The sequence below is a fragment of the Staurois parvus genome, unplaced genomic scaffold (genome assembly GCF_062004578.1).
Source record: "Staurois parvus isolate SC_StPar_1 unplaced genomic scaffold, SC_StPar_1.0 ptg000498l, whole genome shotgun sequence".
Classification (NCBI taxonomy): domain Eukaryota; kingdom Metazoa; phylum Chordata; class Amphibia; order Anura; family Ranidae; genus Staurois; species Staurois parvus.
In genome coordinates, this window is record NW_028318294.1 from 11,701,153 (window position 1) to 11,723,955 (window position 22,803).

At 42.7% G+C, this 22,803-nt stretch overlaps 1 protein-coding gene across 1 annotated transcript in view; it reads right to left on the reverse strand.

Moving 5' to 3' along the window:
- The window catches only part of CDH11 (cadherin 11), a 230,552-nt gene extending 217,774 nt beyond the window's left edge, over nucleotides 1-12,778 (reverse strand). Inside the window, exon 1 of the mRNA XM_089689825.1 lies at nucleotides 12,613-12,778. The gene's annotated coding sequence lies outside the window, so the exon portion shown is untranslated. The remainder of the gene's footprint in view (nucleotides 1-12,612) is intronic.
- Between the last annotated feature and the right edge of the window lie 10,025 nt (nucleotides 12,779-22,803).

The window sequence follows — 22,803 nt, forward strand, 5'->3', positions numbered from 1 at the left end:
AGATAAGAAAGAGGGGCACCCTTTAGTACAAAGTATGTAGGCAGAGTACATATCCCTGCTTCACCCAATGTTAAATGTACCATGAAGTGCAAAAACCAATACAAAGATTTAAAAAAAAAAGCATGCACCATGAAGAATTAATAAGCTCCTGTAGCACTAGAATCTTCAGTTTGAATCCTAACTAGAACACTGCTTGCATGGATTTTGCAAGTTCTCCCTATACTTGCATGGGTTTCCTCCCACACTCCAAAGACATGCTGGTAGGTTAATTGGCTCCTGTCCTAACTGGCCCTATTATGTGTATTTATGCATGCGAGTTTAGGGGCCTTTGTAAGCTCCTTGGGGACAGGGATTGATGTAAATGTACAATATGTAAAGTGCTACATACATTTTCGGTGCTATATAAATACCTGTAATAATAATAATAAAAATGATTGGCTAAGCCCAGAAGTACTGTTATCATCACTACTTTCCCTTCATAGGGGATTTTCAAAATATTGCAATTAGAAGGTCCATGTTAAAGGTTTAGTCTAGTACAGGGGTCTCTAAACTTTCTGAACAAAGAGCAAGTTTACTGTCCTTCAGACCTAAGGGGGGCTGAACTGTGGCCAGTGGGAGTAGTGCCCCATCACTGGTATTAGTAGGAGGAAGAGTGCCTTGTCATTGATGTCAGTGGGAGGAATAGTGCCTTGTCATTGGTGTCAGTGGGAGGAATAGTGCCCCAAAGGCTAGATAAAGGTAAGCAAAGGGCCGCATCTGGCTTACAGCCACAGTTTGGAGACCACTGGTTTAATACAACAGTTCTGCTAGGTACAGTAACAGTAAAGTCATCTTATATTAAAAAATACTCTATTTTAGTCTAACAACATTCCTTAGCTACTAATTGTTCACATAATTCAGTAAACCTGCCTCCAAATTTCATCAAGATCAACTATTCCAGGCTACTTTCCCAACCCGGAAAGAAGAAAAAAGCAACCGAGTGCATGTGCTCCTGTGCTGGACAGTGGACTCCACAATGCCAATATCCCCACATGAGTGGGAAAGGAATGAAAGCCTTGCTGCCCTCAATGAACCAGGGAAATGGCTCTGAGGAAGAGTTACAACCTCAAAACGTGTCAGACACCAGCTATCTAGAGGTCTACAGTCCCCCACCAGACCACCTTCAGGGGTTTTTGGGCTACATTTCATTCTTTGTGACATGCTTTCCATTTGATTTTATTTCTTATTTATTTTTTAAAGGTAATGCACTAGGCCTTCTTTTTTTTTCCTACTTTTCCAATCCAGCTCTTTGGGATGAGGGTGGAGAGAGAAAAGGACACCCGGTGGCTTTGTGTCATGCATCCCTGGTCCTCTGTAGCTCCTTAGAAACCTAGGAAGCATCTTTAAGCCAATTCAGCAAGGATGAGCCAAATTTTTATCCATCTTTGACCATTCTTGCTCTAGAGAGGTCGATCACCTAATGATCACCTAACTGGAATGTTGGAAATTTACCTAGTGAAGTGACTGACCTCAGGTGATACACAGAGATGAAACAAATCCTCCTACAAAAGTTGTACCTGTTTGTCTTCTCTTATCCAGAGTTGCTCAAAAGGAAGCATTTATACAGCTTGTTTGAGATTTCAGAAAGCAGGGGGCGGAGAGCTGAAATTACACACTGCAGAGCTCAGTGAGGAGAGCTCTGAGAGCTGATTGGAGGGAAGGGACACCTCCCCTTTCAAACAGCACACAGGAACAGAGCTGAGGCTGTCAGTCTGCTGGAGGTCCCTCCCCTGTCACCACTTTTCTCTTGGTGTCAGGAAAACTTATCAGAAGTGACTATTACTTACAGCAGAGCAAGGAGGCAGCAGACAGAAATGACATTTAGTGCTCTGGACTGAAACAAGTACACGCTATAGAGGGACATTTTGTTCATATTTCATGTCTGAGGTTTACAACCACTTGAAATCAGCAGCTGCAGCCAATTGGCTGCAGCACTGATTAGTGTATTCTGACAGCAGGGGAGTCCCACTGTCAAAATACAATAGCACAATAGACAGGGCTCCTCCATCCACCTCTATCTAGCAAAAAAAATGGTGTAGACTTTAATTTTCACTGTACTCTAAATGTTCCATTCCTGGACTGTATGTGTTTTGATATATTCTTGGAACAGGATACCTGTATGTTGTTTTTTTGGATTATCTGTAATATCTCAAAAGTGTTAATAAATCATGATTGTACTTAAAAAATGAAATACAACTTATTTGGGTACAGTTTTGCATGACTGAGCAATTGTATGGCAAAGTATCACAGCACTGAAAACTGAAAAATGGCTTGGTAATGAAAGGGTTCTACAGGCTGGTACTCAAGTGGTTAAGTAGTGCAATTACTATAGAGGTCTATATATATTTTCAAAAAGAGGAAAACTAAGGAAGAAAGACAAACAAAGGGATTTGGTTCCAAAAGAGAGACAGATCCTCCAAATGAGGAACTGTTGGAAGGTATGCAACACAACATTTTCTGTGGCCTCCTCACAAAGGCAACATAAGGCCTTCATTAGGCCCTGGAATGAAAAGAACATGAGCAAAAAAATGTCTGAAGATTCTGGAGTAATGTGCCTATGTATAGGCAATGAAAACATCAGACAGACCTGTAAGGGAATTACTACCAGATGTGGAGATACTGTAGCTCTCACCCCTTGCTCCAACCCCCTACCCCTTCTACACTTTATACACCATCCCTCACACTTCCCCCCCACCAAAAAACAGTCTGGGGCCTGCTTGTGTGCCTTCCAGGGTCTCTGACAGGCCTGAAAACAATATGCCTTGCAGGAATTTCATCTTACTGCTGGGAACGAACAATTTCCAGATGAAACAAAGTCATTGTATCTACATATTGAAGGTATCGGGGTGATGGGGCCAGCCAGGAAATGAGAGTTGAATGCCACAACTCACATAACTGTTGTGTCACAAAGTGCCAAACCATCATTAAAATGCCCTGAGTTTTTTTTCCATTGCACACTAAGCCGCGCTATTATTGCCTGGGATGTCTGGAAGTCATTAACAAAAAAAAAGTAGTGAAGAGCTATCAGAACATGGGTAAACAAAGGAAACGTTTGACTTGGTTGCTTGTCTGAATGCTCAGTACTGCTGGGACCTTGGAAGAAGGGGGTAGACCCTAAAAGGCTGTCTTAAAAATTTACTGGTCAGTGCAAATAAAAAAATTACAGGGACAGTACTCGGCTATGTTGTTTCAATTCAAAACACAAAGTTCCTCACTTGAAATGTTTGGAAACAAGATTTGTGTCTTGGCCAAGGTAACCAGATACTCCCAATTATTTTTCTAACCAACTCAAAAGACAAAAGCTCTTAGAACGCTATGAGCTGCCTAAAGAAACACTAAACTCTAGTCTTGAAAAAAAAAACATATTCAAGCACTGTATGTATTCTTAAAGTGGAATTCCAGTATAACACTAACAACTCTTATGCACCTTTTTAACCAATGAAACCACCAAGCAACTCATTCCCTCCTTGATTATCTCCTGCCTTGACTATTGCAACTCCTTCCTCGTTGGCCTACCTTTACATAGGCTATCCCTCCTTCAGTCTATCATGAATGCTTCTGCCTATCTACCTTACCAATTGTTCAATGCCGACCACACCTCTCTGACAATCCCTCCACTGACTTCCTTTTTCCCAATGAATAAAATTCAAAATACCAACAAGAACATACAGCACCATCCATAACTTTGTCCCCAGCTGCATCACCAATCTTGTCTCAATATATCACTGAAACTGTCCTCTCCGTGCCTCCCAAAGCCTCCTGCTCTCTAGCTATCTTGTCTTCTCCTCCCATGCTTGTCTCCAGGACTTCTCCAGAGCCTCTCCCATCCTCTGGAACTCCCTTACCCAATCTGTCCAGCTATCTCCTGCTCTGGCCACCTTTAGACCCCTTTCACACAAATTGGACTTTTTCCCGGTCAGCAGGGGATCCATTCACAGATCCCATGCTGTTCAGAGCAGAGCAGACTGATGACAGGTCCGAGTCTCCTCAGTTTATGCAGAGTGGACATGGACGCAGCCTGCTCTGCTCTATGGGCATCTGGGTGTGAACCAAATCTGCTATCTGTTTACACCCAAATGCCCTTTGTTCCGATCTACTTAGACGGAACTGGATGAATCTCATTACGCTTTTTTTAGTGCACTGATTCGAACTGGAGGTAGGCGGGTGGAGGAAGGCAACTGAATTGGATTGGAGGTAGGCAGGTGGTGGTACTCAACTGAATTGGATTGGAGGTAGGTGGGTGGAGGTAGGCAACTGGATTGGATTGGAGGTAGACGGATGAAGGTAGGCAACTGGATTGGTTTGGAGGTAGATGGGTGAAGGTAGGCAACTGAACTGGAGGTAGACGGATGAAGGTAGGCAACTGGATTGGTTTGGAGGCAGGCAACTGGATTGGATTGTAGGTAGATGGGTGAAGGTAGGCAACTAGATTGGTTTGGAGGTAGGTGGGTGTAAAAGTCAATTTACACCTACTGGTTCATAGGGATTCATGGATCATCCGATTAGGTCCACATGAAAAACTGATGGGCGGACCCTTCATGTGAAAGGGACCTTAGGCAATCCCTGAAAACTCATCTCTTCAGGGAAGGATTTACCACCTCCACCTGGAATGTAATTCTTCCATCAGCTCATCCCCCACAGTTATTATATTTTGTACCACTTGCCCCTCCCTATGAGACTGTAAGCTCTCAGGAGCAGGGCTCTCCTAACCCTCTTGTATTGAATTGTACGGCCCCCTTTATAATGTAAAGTGTTGCTTCCTCCTCTCCCCTGCAGCTGCTGCTCACTGACACAGGAAAGCTGGAGCTGCGGGATCATGTGACCGGACTGGACCTGACCGAAGTAGATTAAAAGTAGGTAAGTACACACATCATTTTCATACATGTTGGCAGGATAGGTAGCAGGAGAGGGGGGGACCATTTTTAAGCATAGTTAGCGTTAGGCTTTAATTCCTTTTTAACTTCAAAAAGTTCCTTGCTCTCAGCATCCTGTAAATCTGCAAATTCCTTTTCCTTTTTTTTTCTGCTGTGATCTTCCTGTAGGAGGTGATCTGACTGTATGTAGGAACATAGCCACCCTCTCTTGCTCACTCCCAAGGTGGACTATGGACTATGGGATGTGTAGTATGTATGCAGCAGTGTACATGACTGCAACTAACCTGCTTTGCTTATTCCAAACAAACGGAAATTAGTGGGAAAAGGAGAGGTTTTGGAGCTCAAGGAGGCAGAAAAACACAGTGAGAAATGATTTCATGAAAACAGATTACAGGGATATTAGGTCGTGGATGCGAATGGACTATGTTTGGAAAATAAGGATATCATTTAGTGTTTCCAGGGCTTTTTTCTCAGAGAATAGGTGTAGGAACTCTCCCTATCTTAGTCACCCCCTTGTCTTTGACCCAACCCACCTCTGAGCACCACCCCTTGGTTCCAGCCCCTATCCACCTCCTAGTACTACCCCTTTTAGAGAATTCAGAACCAAGTAACATTTTGTAGTGCTAAGTAACGAGTATGGAATTTGTTATTGATATCAAGAAAAGCAGTAAAATAGATACCTTGCAGCCAGCAACAATAGGCCCCCACCAGCATCAATACCCTCACCAGCAACAATAGATCCCCTACAGAATAATAGACCCCCAACCAAAAATTCTCCCCCCTGCAACAAAATGCCACTCCAGCAACAACTGACCCTCTCTCAATCGACTTCAGTATAACCAGTTTGTTAGATTTTTGTATGCGATTACTGCCGGCGGCTAAAGCCACTAGCAGCGATCATTGTGTTGTGCCGGCAGGGAAGACTACCACAATGGTGCTGCAGGAGGGATTCCCCCATCAACACTGATTGCATTGATGGGGGAATTGCACGATCTTCTTTCCTGCAACCTTTTTTCTTTTGAAATAAAGATTTTACATAAATTAATAAAAGCTGATAATTTTAAGCACCCCTGTCAGGGGGTAAATGATTTGTTTCAACCCTCTAACTGCTACTTTGTCCAGACAGCTTGGTCTGAAAAAGGATGTTGAAAGAATAACAGACTTACTGGTAGGATCACCAGGTGGAAATAAAGATAAAAAAGCCTAAAAAGGAAAACAAATGCAGCCATCACATCTAAGAATTGGTAAGTTGCAATTGAATGCATTTTGGGGGGAGGTTAATATATTTAACTGGGCTAGGTGAACATTTTGCTTCTATAGTAAATAAAATGGAGCAATGCAAGTGATGTGCAAAAGGAAGTGGTTCTTGCCCTTTGCATATATCCTAATCCACCTGCACTGCATTTATCCTCTGTTCATATTTATGCGGGTGGTGCCGCTGCGGGACCCACACAAATGCCTGCAGCTGCAACACCCACACAGAGGAATGCGGAACCCGCGGGTAGGTGCCATTAATTCTAATGGCACGCCGCCCGCACTGGAAATCGCAACCGTACTGGGAACCGAGGTTCCCATGCGGGCTGCAATTTCCAAAGTAGTGCAGGGACTTTTTCCCTACGTGTCCCAGGGCGAGGGAGTCCATTCAAATGAATGGGCTCTCGTGCCCGAGCCCGCACGACCGCGCAGATGTGAACCAGGGCTAAAGCTGAACTGGAACTGGATAAGTAAATATTGTCTAAATAAAAGAGGTGTTGGTATATTTACTAGAATCCTGGAGTCCTTTGTTAGCATTTTACCACCTCTGTGCAGGAGCTTCCTGTAATTAGAACTGATCACTGCTGCCCTCTCTTCTTATGCAGGATGGCTGGTCTTGTCTCCGCCCCCCCACCTATCTTTTTCTGCAGGTGGGTGGGGCCTGTTGGGCCCCTCCCAGAGCTCCTCTCTCTGCACAGCACACCGATGATGTCAGCAGCACGTTTGCAAGACTATACAGGAGTTTGTGAATATATTTGGTGCACACAAAGTGGATTTATAGCCTATGTGGCTATTGCTAAATGTATTAAAATGAGTGTTATTTGTGCCTAGAGTTTCCCTTTAAACCTGGCAGTTTGCTTTTTTTTTTAGGTAGGTTCGTACATGAGGTCCAAAGAACCTGTCTTTGAATGTAATGTTTACAAGCAATGGTGTGCCATAACCCATTGCAGCTGGTAGGAATAATGAGCAAACTTGCACCAATAGCATAACAGGAACAGTAGGATTGGCTGCTATGGACAGTTCTGCTTTTATTCATTTTCAGACATTAACTATATGCTCATGTTTGGTCATCATGTTCTGTGATATATGGGACTTTTTGGAACAAAGTGGGGTTGATTTACTGAAACTGGAGAGTGCAGTTCTGCATAGTAAGCAATCAGCTTCTAACTTCAGCTTGTTCAGTTAAACTTTTGCAACAAAATCTGGAAGCTGATCGGTTTCTACGCTGAGCTATATCAGATTTTGCACTCTCCAGTGTTAGTAAATCAACCCCATTGCGGTATATTACATACAGTATATGCACAAGTCACGAATGCCCCCACCCTACTATGCCACGCTCAATGGAGGAGAAAATACTCCATCTTATAAATAGTTATTGTAAAAGTTATTATTACCTATACAGAAAGGTGATTATTTACTAAAACTGGAAAATCTGGTGTAGGTGTGCATAGAAACCAATCAGTTTCTAGGTTTTATTGCTAAAGTTTAAAGTGGAATTCCAACGAAAACCTAACTAACCCTGAACCTACTCCCAGCTCCATTCTAAACCTACTCTCTGTAACTCTGTAAAGAAAAGATTGTTATACTTCTCCTATTCTGAATCCGCTCCGGTCTGGTTCCATGTTGAGCTGTCAGTGGTGGCTTCTATGTAGAGCAGAGGAGGCCGACAATGGATGCCCCACAGTAAGTCTATGGGTGACGTCATCTCGTAGGCATTTACCAGTCATTGTTGGATTCCGCTCTTTACACAGAAGCTGCCTCTGGAGACCGGACCGGAGTGGCTTCAGAATAGGTAAGTATAGCGATCTTTTCTTCACAGGGTTAGCTACATTAGGTTTAGAATGGGACTGGGAGTAGGTTTAGAGTTAGGTTTTGGGTGGAATCTGACTTTAATAAGCTGAAGTCAGCGGCTGATTGGCTACCATGCACAGCTGCACCAGATTCTGAGTGCTCCAGTTTTAGTAAATCTTTCCCAAAAGGTCCTGTATTATGAGCATGCTGCATGTATAGGCCAGCTACATTTTAAGGAACCAAGACAAGGAACTATTAAGTGGAACTTGCCTTATAAGTTACCAAAACTCAACTACGTGATGTCACCAGTCCATCAACATCCATTATAGTCAATGAACTAGAAACCCCAGTACAGTACGCAGATATTAAGACAAAGAAGAACAGGAGCACACAAAGGTTTTTTACTAAAGTTGCAAAATCTGGTGTAGCTCTACAAAGAAACCAATCAGCTTCCAGGTTTCATTGCCAAAGCTTAAGTGAACAAGCTGAAGTTTAAAGCTGATTGGCTACCGTGTACAGCTGCACCAGGTTCTGAGTGCTCCAGTTCTAGTAAATCTTTCCCAAAAGGTCCTGTATCATGAGCATGCTGCATGTATAGGCCAGCTACATTTTAGGGAACCAAGACAAAGAAATATTAAGCTGCACCAGGTTCTGAGTGGTCCAGTTTTAGTAAATCGCCCCAACAGCAACTACCTTCAACCAACCAGAAATCAGCTTTTAACAGCTTTTCAGGAGCTCAATAATGAAACCTGATTTCTGATTGGTCACTACCGTTTACTGTTAACTACTTCATTCAATAAGCCTGGAGGTTTACAAATCCATCTATCTTCAGGTTTCTCAACCAGGGTTCCTCCAGAAGTTGCTAGCGGTTCCTTGAGCAATTTCTCAGATAAGATCCCACCGACGCCATTGATCTTTTTAGCCATCTGTAAGGGGGTAATTCTTCTCAATGACCATAAGTGTAAGGAGCATTCTTCCCACTGACCATCACACTAATGTATCATGAGATGTAGATACAGTCATTTCTAGCAGGGGTTCCATAAGACCAGAAAGTTATTTCAAGGGTTCCTTCATGTTAAAAGGTTAAGAAAGGCTGATCTAGCTTGATAAGTGGCATTTTCATCCATCAACAAAAGGCCTCTTGGGTGAATAGGCTCATCATAACCTCTTTCATATACCTAAACTACAAAAAAAGCTCTCTTCTACTAAAAGAATTCTAACTTTTTTTTGCTATTACACATAAAGGACTGCTTTATATTGCAGTATAGAAACCGATCATCAATTCACAATGTTATTGTTTCCTCAAGACTTATTAAATAACGCTGAAGCAATATTCCCTATGGCACATTGGCCTTTCACCTTAAATGCAAGTCTGGTACCAGAAAAAAACACAGGGCTGCATTGTATAGTCTACTGAGATTACTATTGGCTGTTTGAGGGCATAAACTTAATTGTTTGGCGGAGAACTCCAAACTTAGTTCTTATTGGTTAACCCCTCTAATTAGTCACAGACAGATCGGGTACAGGCTTTTCAAACAAAGACTTTACTTTCTGAAACAAACTTTGCCAAAAACAATTTAACTACTCGTAAAAAAAAATAGCAAACTCTGATACTATTCATTATGCTTTTGTAAAAAAAAGAGAAAGAAAAGAGAAAAAAAGGTAAAAAAAAACTATCAAGATACCAAACTTTGATACAATTCATTATGCTTTTGTAAAAAAAGAGAAAGAAAAGATAAAAAAAGGAAAAAAAAACTATCAAGATACCAAACTTTGATACAATTCATTATGCTTTTGTAAAAAAAAAAAGTTTCTGCATTTTAACAGGAAAAAGTAAAACTATTTAAGTAATCTTAGAAGCTTCTCTGTAAGGGCATGATTTAAGGATACCATTATAATAGGGAAATACTGTAATTCTAAGATAGATACACTTTAAAAATAAAAATCAGTCCACATTAACTAGATTTTTTTGTTATTTCTTTCAAATATTTCTAAATTCTGCAGTGTAAAAATGATCAAAAACAAGACTAGAGCTAGTGATTTATATTTAATGCGCCGTCAGTATTTTAGGCCTGAAAGTTTTAAAGAAATTCAGAAACCCTTATTAAAAGTGGAGTGACGCAGGCTGGAACAGTGGGATCCTACTTAAACTACAGTCCTTTTTTTTTTTTTCCCCTGGATGGCCTTTTTTTTTTTTCTTTTCACTTCTTTGTGTGAGAGGAGTCTGATACACACTGCATGATAGCCTGATGTAAGGTCGTCTGCTGGCCATCTCTGGTGTTTAAACTTTAAAGCCATCGAACAACATCATTTCAATGACATAATTGAAAAAGATATTTTTTTTATAATTTTTTTTACAATTTTTTTCAGCTGCATTTAAAGCCAGACCTTATCACGGGATATTCCTTAGTTAAGACCAGCTTCAAACAGCACCTAGCCATTTTTCTTATCTCAGCTGCACAGCCATTAATGGTATTGAACTTGGACTAAACAAGTCATACATGTTAAACGTATCATTGTTCTTATGAAGCTCAGTGGCCTAAGACTTTTTTGCCCAAGACAACATTTTTAGAGGCTCCCAACTCTCATTGGTGACACAACATTTGCATTCGATATGGGATTTTTTTTTTTATTCCAATAGTCCTTTTTTCCTCTATGACTCTGTAACCCATAGTTGCATTTTTTTTTTAAGTCCAGTTTATGGGAACAGTATAATAAAGTGTTAGTTCTCTGTTCTGCTGAGGTCTCCAACTGTGACAGTAATAAAAGGAAGGACCTAAAATTCCCTTCTCGTAAAAATTCAGACACTTCACAATCATCCACTTGTCTGCTGTGTCCTCAGCGGAAAAAAGAATTGATTTAGACACACTTTATAATAGCAACTGAGGACTTGCCGGTTTTAATTAAATAGTAAGCTTATTTTATTGACAGAGTACAAGTGATACGGAGGAGCGATCAGTAAAGCTGCACGTCTAGAGCCTGAAATATATACATTTATTAAAGAGAATAGACGGATAAGGCAACAGCTAGGCGGGTGAAGAAGATCCGAGTCTTTCGTCGGTCTGTTATTCTTTCTCACTGAACTGTTCCGTGATTAAATAATTCACAAGAAAATCTATTCTTTGTGGGGGATGTAGTTTCGACCACAGTTCTTTTCCGTGATCATCTGAAAGGCTATTAAAGCAGATGGGGCTAGCTTCACTATGCAGTGCTGCAAGCCTTTCTTACGAACCATAACTGCTAGACTGGATATAATCTAAGCAAAGGGGTATAGACATGCACTGAATGAATATGAAAGGCCACCTACCCAAGGGGGGCTAGCGGAAAGTATTGGATGCTGTAGAAAGGAGCCGGCTTGTCCCTCTGTTACCTAGATAGACCAACAGGCAATGGATTCCTGGGCATTCTTTGCTCTTTAGTGGGTCACCACCACCACCACCCCCCCGTACTGCAAAGAGTTTGTTAATAAAGATACCCTAAGGATGCCTCCATCTATAGCCACAGGATGTGTTCTAAATTAAATATTTAGGGTCCTATGCATGAAATCAATGAATCTGGGGAAGGTTACATCCATTTGCATCATCTACAACCGAAGCTCTTTTTCAGACTATTTTCTTCGGAAAAGCTTAACCCTTTCCAGAGCAAGCAGGGCCTTGCAACAAAAGGCTCGTTGGTGAAAGAGTTAACGGCGTTGGCTTAATGACACCGGTATGCAGCAGCTGCCTCCTCTACCATGAACACCAGCCCCCCCCAAGACACTGGAAACCCCCAAATAAACATCAGCATCACACACATAGGCATACACACATGCAAAACAGATGTGGTTAACCCCTGCTGTGCCAAAGGGTTCTCTGAAGCTCCCCTGGTGCAGAGTTTAGGATGCACAGCAGGAAAGAACTCTTCAGCCATTTCACTGTGCAGGGTAGGTGAGTTGATGAGAGAGTTTATATTCAGATATCCCTCCACCAGGGGAAGAGGGGGGGGCGGTTAACTCTTTCTTAGGCAGAGGGAAAGGCAATCGGGCATTGCCGTTACCACTTTGCCAGGAGAAAGGTGAGAACAGCTGGGTACCGTTAGATCAGAAAGATGCCCTGGAATGCTTCCTCCTGGCACAGGGGTGGTTAAACCTGAGCCGAATTAATTGAAAACAGGATTTTAGACTCCAGATTGTGCCCAGTTATGTCTTCTTCTGCACATCTCATCCCAAAAGAGAAACCTCCATCAGAAGCAAATTTATCCAGATATCTCCCACACTGTGCCAAGAAGATAAGGGGGACCACAAATGCATGAAATAAAAAGTATGAAAGCAGAGGGATAAACCCAGCCGTAATTAGTGATCAGCACCACAATGAGACTAACCAGCCTTCCCCAAGCCATAAGGTTCTTCCTTTCTTGGAAGTAGGGATGGAGAGGTACCATAGCTCCAAGGAACACTAAGCAAAAGGCTTGGTGGCCAAACGCTTGGTGGCCAAACAGTTGCTCCTAGCCCAAAGCTGGCTTCTAAGTTCCTCCAGGAGTGCACGCATCCCCCAGGCTCGGTCTCTTTGGAGCTGCCAAGCTTCACCAGATCCCCTTGTGGCATCCTCTTAACTCCCAAGAGGACAGAGATGCAAAGAGACAAGGAGACAGATAGAGATCCCTTCTGTGCCCTTACCTGGGTGTCTTGGCTTCTTCAGCTGGCAACCAGAGAGCAATAATAAGGTCCCAGTCACATGGAGAGCTTGCGGAGACCCAGCAGCATCTTAAAGTCCTATACACTCCAACCCTGCAAGGAGGAGATCCAAGTGAAGCTTGCAGCTTCTGGCAAGGAATGCAACAGAGAAAGAGAGACAGAGAGAGAGAGAGAGAATGAAGGGGAGGGAGGGGGCCAGGCTAGGGCTCAGAGCAAGCTGCTGACGGAGACAAGGAGAGGGGGGCAGTGAGAAGAGAATCGCATGAATAATTGCAAGAGGCAGGGGTCTCTGAGCCTCTCTCCTGACTTGTGAAGATGAGGAGTGGTGTCCATCAGAGGTGACCCCTCTCCTCTGTGTCTCACTTACTGATGACAGATCTCAGAGATGCTATCTTGGATAAAGTCAGCCAAAAAAGATTGGATTGATGCAAAGCAGATTGTGCAGCAATGGGAGCATATGGAGGAGAAAGAGGTGGGAGGACCAAGCGCTAGAGACCGGAAAATCGAATCAGGGTTTCGACGCAAATCGCACACGACGGACGCGTTGGCAAATCGAAGGAAGGGATGCGTCTTTAAAAAATGTACTTTTTTGGATTACGACGGACGAAGGATGGACCTGCATCATCTTGGTTTCTATGCTTTGAAGGGGGAGTGGAATTTTAAAACTTTGGTTGGTGGTAAGCTTTGTAGCTCTGGGTTCCTTTCCCTGTGGGGACATTATCTGCATGGAGTTTGTATACTTTCCACTGTCTTTTATGCACAGAAAATTAATGAATTGTCCAGCGTGGTACCCTAAGGATGGTTTATGGAAGATTTTCAAAGATCCGATAAATTAAAGCTAGGTTTGCGCCGGAGCATCTGGATTTTCATTCGATTGTTGTGCTGTTTAGTGTGTGTTTGATGCATTTTTCATGCTTTTTGTGCACTCTCACTGTAGTCTATGGGACCAAAAACACACTGGAGGGTATTGGCTGTTAGTAAAACCGGTGCACACAGAATCTGGTTCAGCTTTGCATGGTAACCAATCAGCTTCCAGGTTTATTATCAAAGCACAGTGGCTAAATGGTTAGCACTTCCGCCTGGCAGTACTAGTGTCGCTGGTTCGAATCCCAGCCTTTGCACCACCTGCCTGGAGTTTGCATGTTCTCCCTGTGACTGCGTGGGTTTCCTCTGGGTACTCCGGTTTCCTCCCACACTCCAAAAGACATGCTGGTAGGTTAATTGGCTCCTTTCTAAATTGTCCCTAGTATGTGTATGTATGAATGTGAGTTAGGGACCTTAGATTGTACACCCCTTGAGGGTTAGGGACTGATGTGAATGTACAATATATATGTAAAGTGCTGTGTAAATTGACAGCACTATATAAGTACCTGAAATAAATAATAATAATTGAATGTTGGAAGCTGATTGGTTACTATATGCAGATTCACTGTGCACCAGTTTTAGTAAATCTCCCCTACTATGTCGCACCAAAAGAAGCACTTGCATTCTATGGAGGATATTTACTAAACATACAAGATGTAAAATAGGTTGCAGCTCTGCATAGAAACCAATCAGCTTCCAGGTTTTAATGTCAAAGTTTAATTGAAGAAGCTGAAGTTAGAAGCTGATTGGCTACCATCAGGGGCGGACTGACAATAGGGGATCATAGGGCCCCTGTGTTCTTGCCCAAACTCAAAAAAGCCTATGAAAAAGGTACCAGAGGTATCTCATGGGGCCCCCTACTGACCCCAGGCCCACGGGCAGTGCCTGAGTTTCCAAATGGTCAGTCCACCCCTGGCTACCATACACAGTTGCACCAGCTTTTGCCCTCTCCTGTTTTAGTAAATTCCCCCTAAAACATTGGGGTTGATTTACTAAAACTGTAGAGTGTAAAATCTGGTGCAGCTCTGCATAGGAACCAATCAGCTTCCAGGTTTTATTGTCAAAGTCAGGGGCGGACTGACCAATCGGGTACATACGGGCCCGGGGTCAGTAGAGGGCCCCATGAGATGTCCCTGGTACCTTTCATAGGCTTTTTTGGGTGTGGTTTGAGTGTGCGCAAGGACACAGGGGCCCCATGATCCCCTATTGCCCGGGGGCCCCATGGGTTGCCAGTCCGCCCCTAGTCAAAGTTTAATTGAATGAGCTGAAGTTAGAAGCCGATTGGCTACCATGCACAGCTGCACCAGATTCTGAGCGCACCAGTTGTAGTAAATTTCCTCCAATGTGTTTTTTTATGCTCTCCACCCAACATTTGGGCTCAGGGGTGGACTGACAACTCATGGGGCCCCTGGGCAGTAGGGAATCATGGGGCCCCTGTGTCCTGCCCACACTCAAACCATACCCAAAAAAGCCTATAAAAAGGTACCAGGGGCAGCTCATGGGGCCCCCTACTGACCCCGGGCCCTCGGGCAGTGCCCGAGTGCTCGAATGGTCAGTCCGCCCCTGTTTGGGCTTGGTTCACACCAGGGGCGGACTGACCATTCGAGCCCTCGGGCACTGCCCGAGGGCCCGGGGTCAGTAGGGGGCCCCTTGAAATGCCCCAGGTTCCTTTTTATAGGCTTTTTTTGAGTGTGGACAAGGACACAGGGGCCCCATGATCCCCTATTGCCCGGGGGCCCCATGAGTTATTAGTTCGCCCCTGGTTCAGACTAGTGCCATTTTGCAGGTCATGGCACAGTAGCCCATTCATTTGAATGTGCTGCTGTGGCTCGCAAAACGCAGGGCAAAGGTCCTTGCACCTTTCCAGACATTGCAACCTGTACTGGGAACCGCACTGGGAGCCATTAAGACTAAGAGCATCCACCCATGGGTCCCATGTTTTAGCGTGCGGGTGGTTGCAGCTGCGGAACAAAGAGCAAGTCCCGCAGCGGCTTCCACCCGCGCTAGTGTGAACCGGGCCTGATGAGCCAAAAATGCCCCAAAAAACCGCACCTGTTCCTTTTTTCCTATTCATTCGTAAGCATCCTGCATAGGTGTGAATAGGCCCCATAGACAGTAACAGAACATCTCTTGTTACGTGATGGCCGAAGCATGGAAAACCACAATAAATTGCATAAAGTGTGAACAAGGACTTAGGCTGCATGCACACTGTAGCGTTTCCTAAACCTGCGCAAAATTGTATTCATTGTTAATGGCGCCCCAAACGCGGCAAGCAGGCGCTTTTTTTTCATGCATAAAAATGGGCAACAAACACAGCTAAAAGATACGCAAGGTTCAACCCTCAAAAAACCACATGAGCTACTTTGATGCGTTTGTTGCTTGTAGGGCGACCCAATGAAATTAATGGGCTGCCCTATCAATGTAGCACAAAAACATGCAAAAATTGCGAACAAACGTGCAAACGCAAGACACCTGCCTTCGTACGCCATAGTGTGAATGGGGCCTAAGCGGGTAAAGAGCACTGAACGAGTACTGACAACGTCGCATTGAAGTCTATAGAGGCAAAAAGATCGATGTTGTGCCAAAAAAAGTACCCGCAACGTTTTCTAAGTCGCACCAAAGCACTTGCAGAGGTGTGAATGGGCCCCATTGACAACAATGGAATTCTTCTTGATGTGAATTGTCGTGCGACGGTCAAAGTGCAACAAGTCGCACAGGCGTGAACGAGGACTATGTAGTCGTATTGAACAGGGGCGGACTGACCATTTGGAAACTTGGGCACTGCCCGAGGGCCCAGGGTCAGTAGGGGGCCCCATGAGATGCCCCTGGTACCTTTTTCATAGGCTTTTTTGAGTTTGGGCAAGGACACAGGGCCCCATGATCCCCTATTGCCCATTCACACATACTAGGGCCAATATAGACAGGATCCAATTAACCTACCAGCAGGTCTTTGGAGTGTGGGAGGAAACCGGAGTACCTGGAGGAAACCCACGCAGACACAGGGAGAACATGCAAACTCCAGGCAGGAGGTGCCATGGCTGGGATTCAAACCAACGACGCTAGTACTACCAGGCAGAAGTGCTAACCATTTAGCCACTGAGATGAACACAGACAATCTGATTGCATGATCTCCTTTGGGTTTCATTCACACCTATGCAGTTTGCTTTTTGTCTTTTCGCAGTTCGTTTTATGTTTTTCTACACGCTTTTTGACACTTCTTTAATACGGTTTTTACGCTTTTTACCACGTTTTGCATTTTGTTCAGTTCTTTTTTTTTTAAAGTGGAATTTTTTTGTTGCTGGGCAGAATAAAAATGCAAAACGAGGCAAAACGCACTATCACGCATTTCAACAGATTCTCAATTGAACTCAATTATAGCAAAAACGCTGCTCTTTGCTTTAAAAAAAAATTCCTGACCCTTTCCAAAAACGCAGCAGCTCACAAAAGCACAGGTGTGAACATGTTCCATAGGAAACCATGATAAATGGACTGTAGTGCGTTTCTGCAAAAAGCACTAAAAAAATGCATTGGTGTGAATGGGGTCTTAGAGCTATCAAACTATGCAGTGCAAGGGGCCCGTCTGATTGGATACAAAATGATTGATAAGATTAGGTAGGTGCTCATTTTACATAGTTTTGGTAAATCTAAAGTTGATTGTATGATCAGATCGTATTTGTGACCCTAAATTGGACTTTAGGTGACCACACATGCTGCAGTCCTATTATACAATCTCTGTACAATCTCAATGACTTTTACCAACAACTATGTAGTTCGAAGGCCTACCTTCACTCTTTTCTGTGTCCAACTGAAAGCACCACCACACATCATGTCCCTTATACATCTTAGTTGTTGCTAAATCTGCCTGCACGTTTTCCAATCTGATTGTACAATCCCATTTAAACGTATCAACAGTTACTGTATATAGTATGAGGGCCTGCCTAGTTGCAAAAAACTGAATGAATGGTTTAGGAAGGCGCTTACCACTACGTACTTGTTAGTAAACCTGAAGTAGATGGCAGAGAGATTGTACAATAAGATTGCTATGTCTATGGCTATCTTAACGACGATTGTACAATTAGATGCCAAATCTATGTGATCAGCATTAGGGTACAACCCAAGGATAAGATTTCCAGTTTTGATCGGCCTCTTAATCAAGATGTGTGGTGGTGCTTTCAACTGGACACAGAAAAGAGTGCCTCTTAGGGGTGGACTGACAACTCATGGGGCCCCCGGGCAATAGGGGATCATGGGGCCCCTCTGTCCTTGCCCAAACTCAAAAAAGCCTATGGAAAAGGTACCAGGGGCATCTCATGGGGCCCCCTACTGACCCCGGGCCCTCGGGCAGTGCCCGAGTTTCCAAATGGTCAGTCCGCCCCTTGTTCTCTGTCTTAGAGGCAGTGGGGGACAGATGCAGCATTGAAATGATGCTGCATCCACCTAGGTCAGTATGTATTTTTATAATTTTAGAATTGTATCCCACTGAATTGTAATGTGTATGATCTTGTAAGTATAGTTATTCCATTTTTTTGTTTTAATTATCTTATTTAAAAAATGTTAATATTTAAATAAAACAAAATACCAAACTGGATACTTGTCTGGCCCTATCACAAAGAATGAATGCCTGTAATCGACAATTCTGACTAAGGCTGGCCATACATCATACAATTTTCTTGTACGATTTTCTTTTAGATTTACCAAAAACATGTAATATGAGGTCAAACCTAAACACTTTCAATTGTATGCAACCAAGCAGGCCCTTGCATTACATAGTTGAAGGTAAGTCTAAAGGAAATTGTATAATGTATGGCCAGCCTAAACCTAATAAGGATAGTTACATGCAGAGGTGTATTTACCACAAGGCAAACAAGGCATTTGCCTAGGGCGGCATTTTTCAGGGGGGCAGCACCACTCCCCGGAAGAAGGGACAGAAGAAGGGACACATGTGGTATGGGGACCAGGTGGGATCCGAGAGAGGCTGCGGGCTGCTTGACGGTGTATTCAGAGCCCGACTCTCATTCCAGGAGATGTCTGGAGCTGTGAGGGTGAGTGTCTTCTCTCACTGGGGGGGTGGCCGGTGTAAGGAGGGTGGTGGTCGTGGAAGGCTTTCTTGGGTGGGGGGTGGTGTTGGTTGGTGTCAGGCTCTCTCCTCATGGGTGGTAATAGTAGCTACTATAGATACTAGATTAGAGTGTAACCTCCTCCGAGAGGAAGGACTTAAAGAATTTTTTTAAAGTACATTGTGTTATTTATTATGCTTATAATTATTGTTATTGTTATTATTTTATTTATGGTTAAAATTGTATTTATTATTATTATTATTATTATTATTTATGACGTATTATGCATTTATTGTTGTTATCATTATTATGATGGTATTTATGGTAAGAATTGTGTTATTTATTATTATTATTATTATTATTATTATTGTTACTATTATGATTATTATTATTGTTACTATTATTGTTATTATTATTATTTATGATTTTTTATGATTTTATTGTTTTTATCATTATTATGATGGTATTTATGGTAAGAATTGTGTTATTTATTATTATTATTATTGCTGTTACTATTATTATTATTATTACTATTATTATTGTTATTATTATTATTTATGATTTTTTTATGCTTTTATTGTTGTTATCATTATTATGATGGTATTTATGGTACAAATTGTGTTATTTATTATTATTATTATTATTATTATTATTATTATTGCTGTTACTATTATTATTATTGTTGTTATTATTATTATTATTTATGATTTTTTTATGCTTTTATTGTTGTTATCATTATTATGATGGTATTTATGGTAAGAATTGTGTTGTTATTATTATTATTATTATTACTATTATTAATGTTATTATTATTTATGATTTTTTTATGATTATATTGTTGTTATCATCACTATGACGTTATTTATGGTAAAAATTGTGTTATTTATTATTATGATGATGATGATTATTTTTATACTATTTATGATATGTTATGTTTTTATTGTTGTTTTTATCATTATTATGATGTATTTATGGTAAGAATTGTGTTTCCCCTTATTAAAAACATTGGGGCTGATTTATTAAAACTGGTGCACTCAGAATTGGGTGCAGCTGGGCATGATAGCCAATCAGCTTCTAACTTCAGCTTGTTCAAATAAGCGTTGGCAATAAAACCTGGAAGCTGATTGGTTTCTATGCAGAGTTGCATTAGATTTTGCACTCTCCAGTTTTAGTAAATCAACCCTATAGAGCAGTGTTTTTCAACCTTTTTTGTGCAAAGGCACACTTTTTTCATGAAAAAAATCACGAGGCACACCACCATTAGAAAATGTTAAAAAAATTTACCTCTGTGCCTATATTGACTATATATAAAGTAATTCTCTTGAATAGGAATCAAACACAAAGAAATTATTTTATAATTACTTTATTATGAAATAATAAAGTATTTTATAATTGGACCCGGGGGCCGGACCAAGAGTAGATGAATGATGTGTATGTGTCATCCATAGTAAGTATAGTAATATTCCCCCATAGTAAGCATAGTAATTAATCCCCCATATAGTAATTCATCCTCCATATAGTAATTCATCCCCCATAGTAATTCATCCCTCATATAGTATTTCATCCCCCCATATAGTATTTCATCCCCCCATATAGTATTTCATCCCCCCATATAGTATTTCATCCCTCATATAGTAATTCATCCCTCATATAGTATTTCATCCCTCATATAGTATTTCATCCCTCATATAGTATTTCATCCCCCATATAGTATTTCATCCCCCCATATAGTATTTCATCCCCTCATATAGTATTTCATCCCTCATATAGTATTTCATCCCCCCATATAGTATTTCATCCCTCATACAGTAATTCATCCCTCATATAGTAATTCATCCCCCATATAGTATTTCATCCCTCATATAGTATTTCATCCCCCCATATAGTATTTCATCCCTCATATAGTAATTCATCCCCCCATATAGTATTTCATCCCCCCATATAGTATTTCATCCCCCCATATAGTATTTCATCCCTCATATAGTAATTCATCCCTGATATAGTAATTCATCCCCCATATAGTATTTCATCCCCCCATATAGTATTTCATCCCTCATAAAGTAATTCATCCCTCATATAGTATTTCATCCCCCACAGTACTATTCCCCCCCCCCCCTTCTAGTAAGCCAAGTCCCCCGTGTCAATTCACTTACCTTTTGCGTTCCTCTCGCTGTCTTCCCGCGCCGTTCGGGTCTTCAGGGCGGACTGTGAGAGGAGCCTAGCTCCCCTCCCCTCACGTTCGGCACGCTGCCCCGCCTACACACATCCTGACAGCCACATCCGCAAGCCGGATTAAAAGGTCCGCGCGGACTTTTGGGGCTGCCAACCGAGAGGAGGCAGGGGAGCGGCCGACCGAGAGGAGGGAGGGGAGCAGGCGCCCGGCACACAGAAGAGCCGCATTAGACTGGGTAAAGAGCCGCATGTGGCTCGCGAGCCGCGGCTTGCCGACCACTGAATCATTAGATTCTAATGATTGGTCTATTTGTGAGCCGAAGCCACATGTTACAGATGAAATTGGAATTTTTCCCACGGCACACCAGAGAATATCTCACGGCACACTAGTGTGCCGCGGCACAGTGGTTGAAAAACGCTGCTATAGAGAAACATTGGAATCCTGGGATTATTATTATTGTTGTTATTATTATTATTACTATGTTATTTATGGTAAGAATGATATTCTCCTTAATATAAAAACAGGGTAACATTGGAATCCTGGGATTATTATTATTATTATTGTTGTTGTTGTTGTTATTATTACTGTGTCATTTATGGTAAGAATCACATTCCCTTTATTATAAAAACATAGGGTAACATTGGAGCCCCGGGATGATTATTATTATTATTGTTGTTGTTGTTGTTATTACTATGTTATTTATGGTAAAAATTGTGCTTCCCCTTATTATAAAAAAATTGTGTAACATTGGATTCCCAGGATCATTATTGGGGTGTGCGTCTTCTGCGGAGGGTGGACTGTGTGTGGGATGTCTGTTTGCTTTCATTACATCCGAAGGGGATTTGGATTTGCATACATTAGGAATGCATTCGAGGAGACGGATAGAAGGAGGATGCCGGGAAGGAGGTGGGAATGGAGGAGGGATGCTGCCAAGTAAACTGGAAAGTGTTGAGTTCAAGAATGGTGAGAGGCAGGGCCAAGGCAGGTCAGCACCATGAAGGATGCTAAAGAGATGCAGCCAGGGAGAGGTGTGAAGATTAGGCATGGAGCAATAGACAGCCAGCCTGCAGGGCTACGAGATCCTCTCTGGCCGGCCAGGATGTGTAAATGCAACGTTTCCTCTCTTCGTTCATTAGAACATCGAGGCAGCACAGTGGATTAATGGTTAGCTCTTATGCCTTGCAGCAATGGGTTTCTTGGTTTGATTACCACCCTGGAAACTAGCTGCATGGAGTTTGCATGTTCTCCCTGATCGTGCGTGAGTTTAGCCCTTATGCCTTGCAGCAATGGGTTGACTCTCAGCCAGGATATTATCAGCATGAAGTTTTCATGTTCTCCCTCAGCTTTTGTGGGTTAAATCCCACATTCCAAAGACATGCAGACATGCTGGTAAGTCATGTGGCTATTGTCTTTACTGGCTCTGTGTGCGTGGGTCTTAAAGTGTTACTAAACCCTGGACCCTGCATTCACTATATCTGGTCTCCCCGGACCCTGCATTCACTATATCTGGTCTCCGCAGACCCTGCATTCACTATATCTGGTCTCCGCAGACCCTGCATTCACTATATCTGGTCTCCCCCCGACCCTGCATTCACTATATCTGGTCTCCTGGACCCTGCATTCACTGTATCTGGTCTCCCCCGACCCTGCATTCACTATATCTGGTCTCCTGGACCCTGCATTCACTGTATCTGGTCTCCCCGGACCCTGCATTCACTATATATGGTCTCCTGGACCCTGCATTCACTGTATCTGGTCTCCCCGGACCCTGCATTCACTATATATGGTCTCCTGGACCCTGCATTCACTATATCCGGTCTCCCCGGACCCTGCATTCACTATATATGGTCTCCTGGACCCTGCATTCACTATATCCGGTCTCCCCGGACCCTGCATTCACTATATCTGGTCTCCTGGACCCTGCATTCACTATATCCGGTCTCCCCGGACCCTGCATTCACTATATCTGGTCTCCTGGACCCTGCATTCACTATATCTGGTTTCCCCGGACCCTGCATTCACTATATCCGGTCTCCCCGGACCCTGCATTCACTATATCCGGTCTCCCCGGACCCTGCA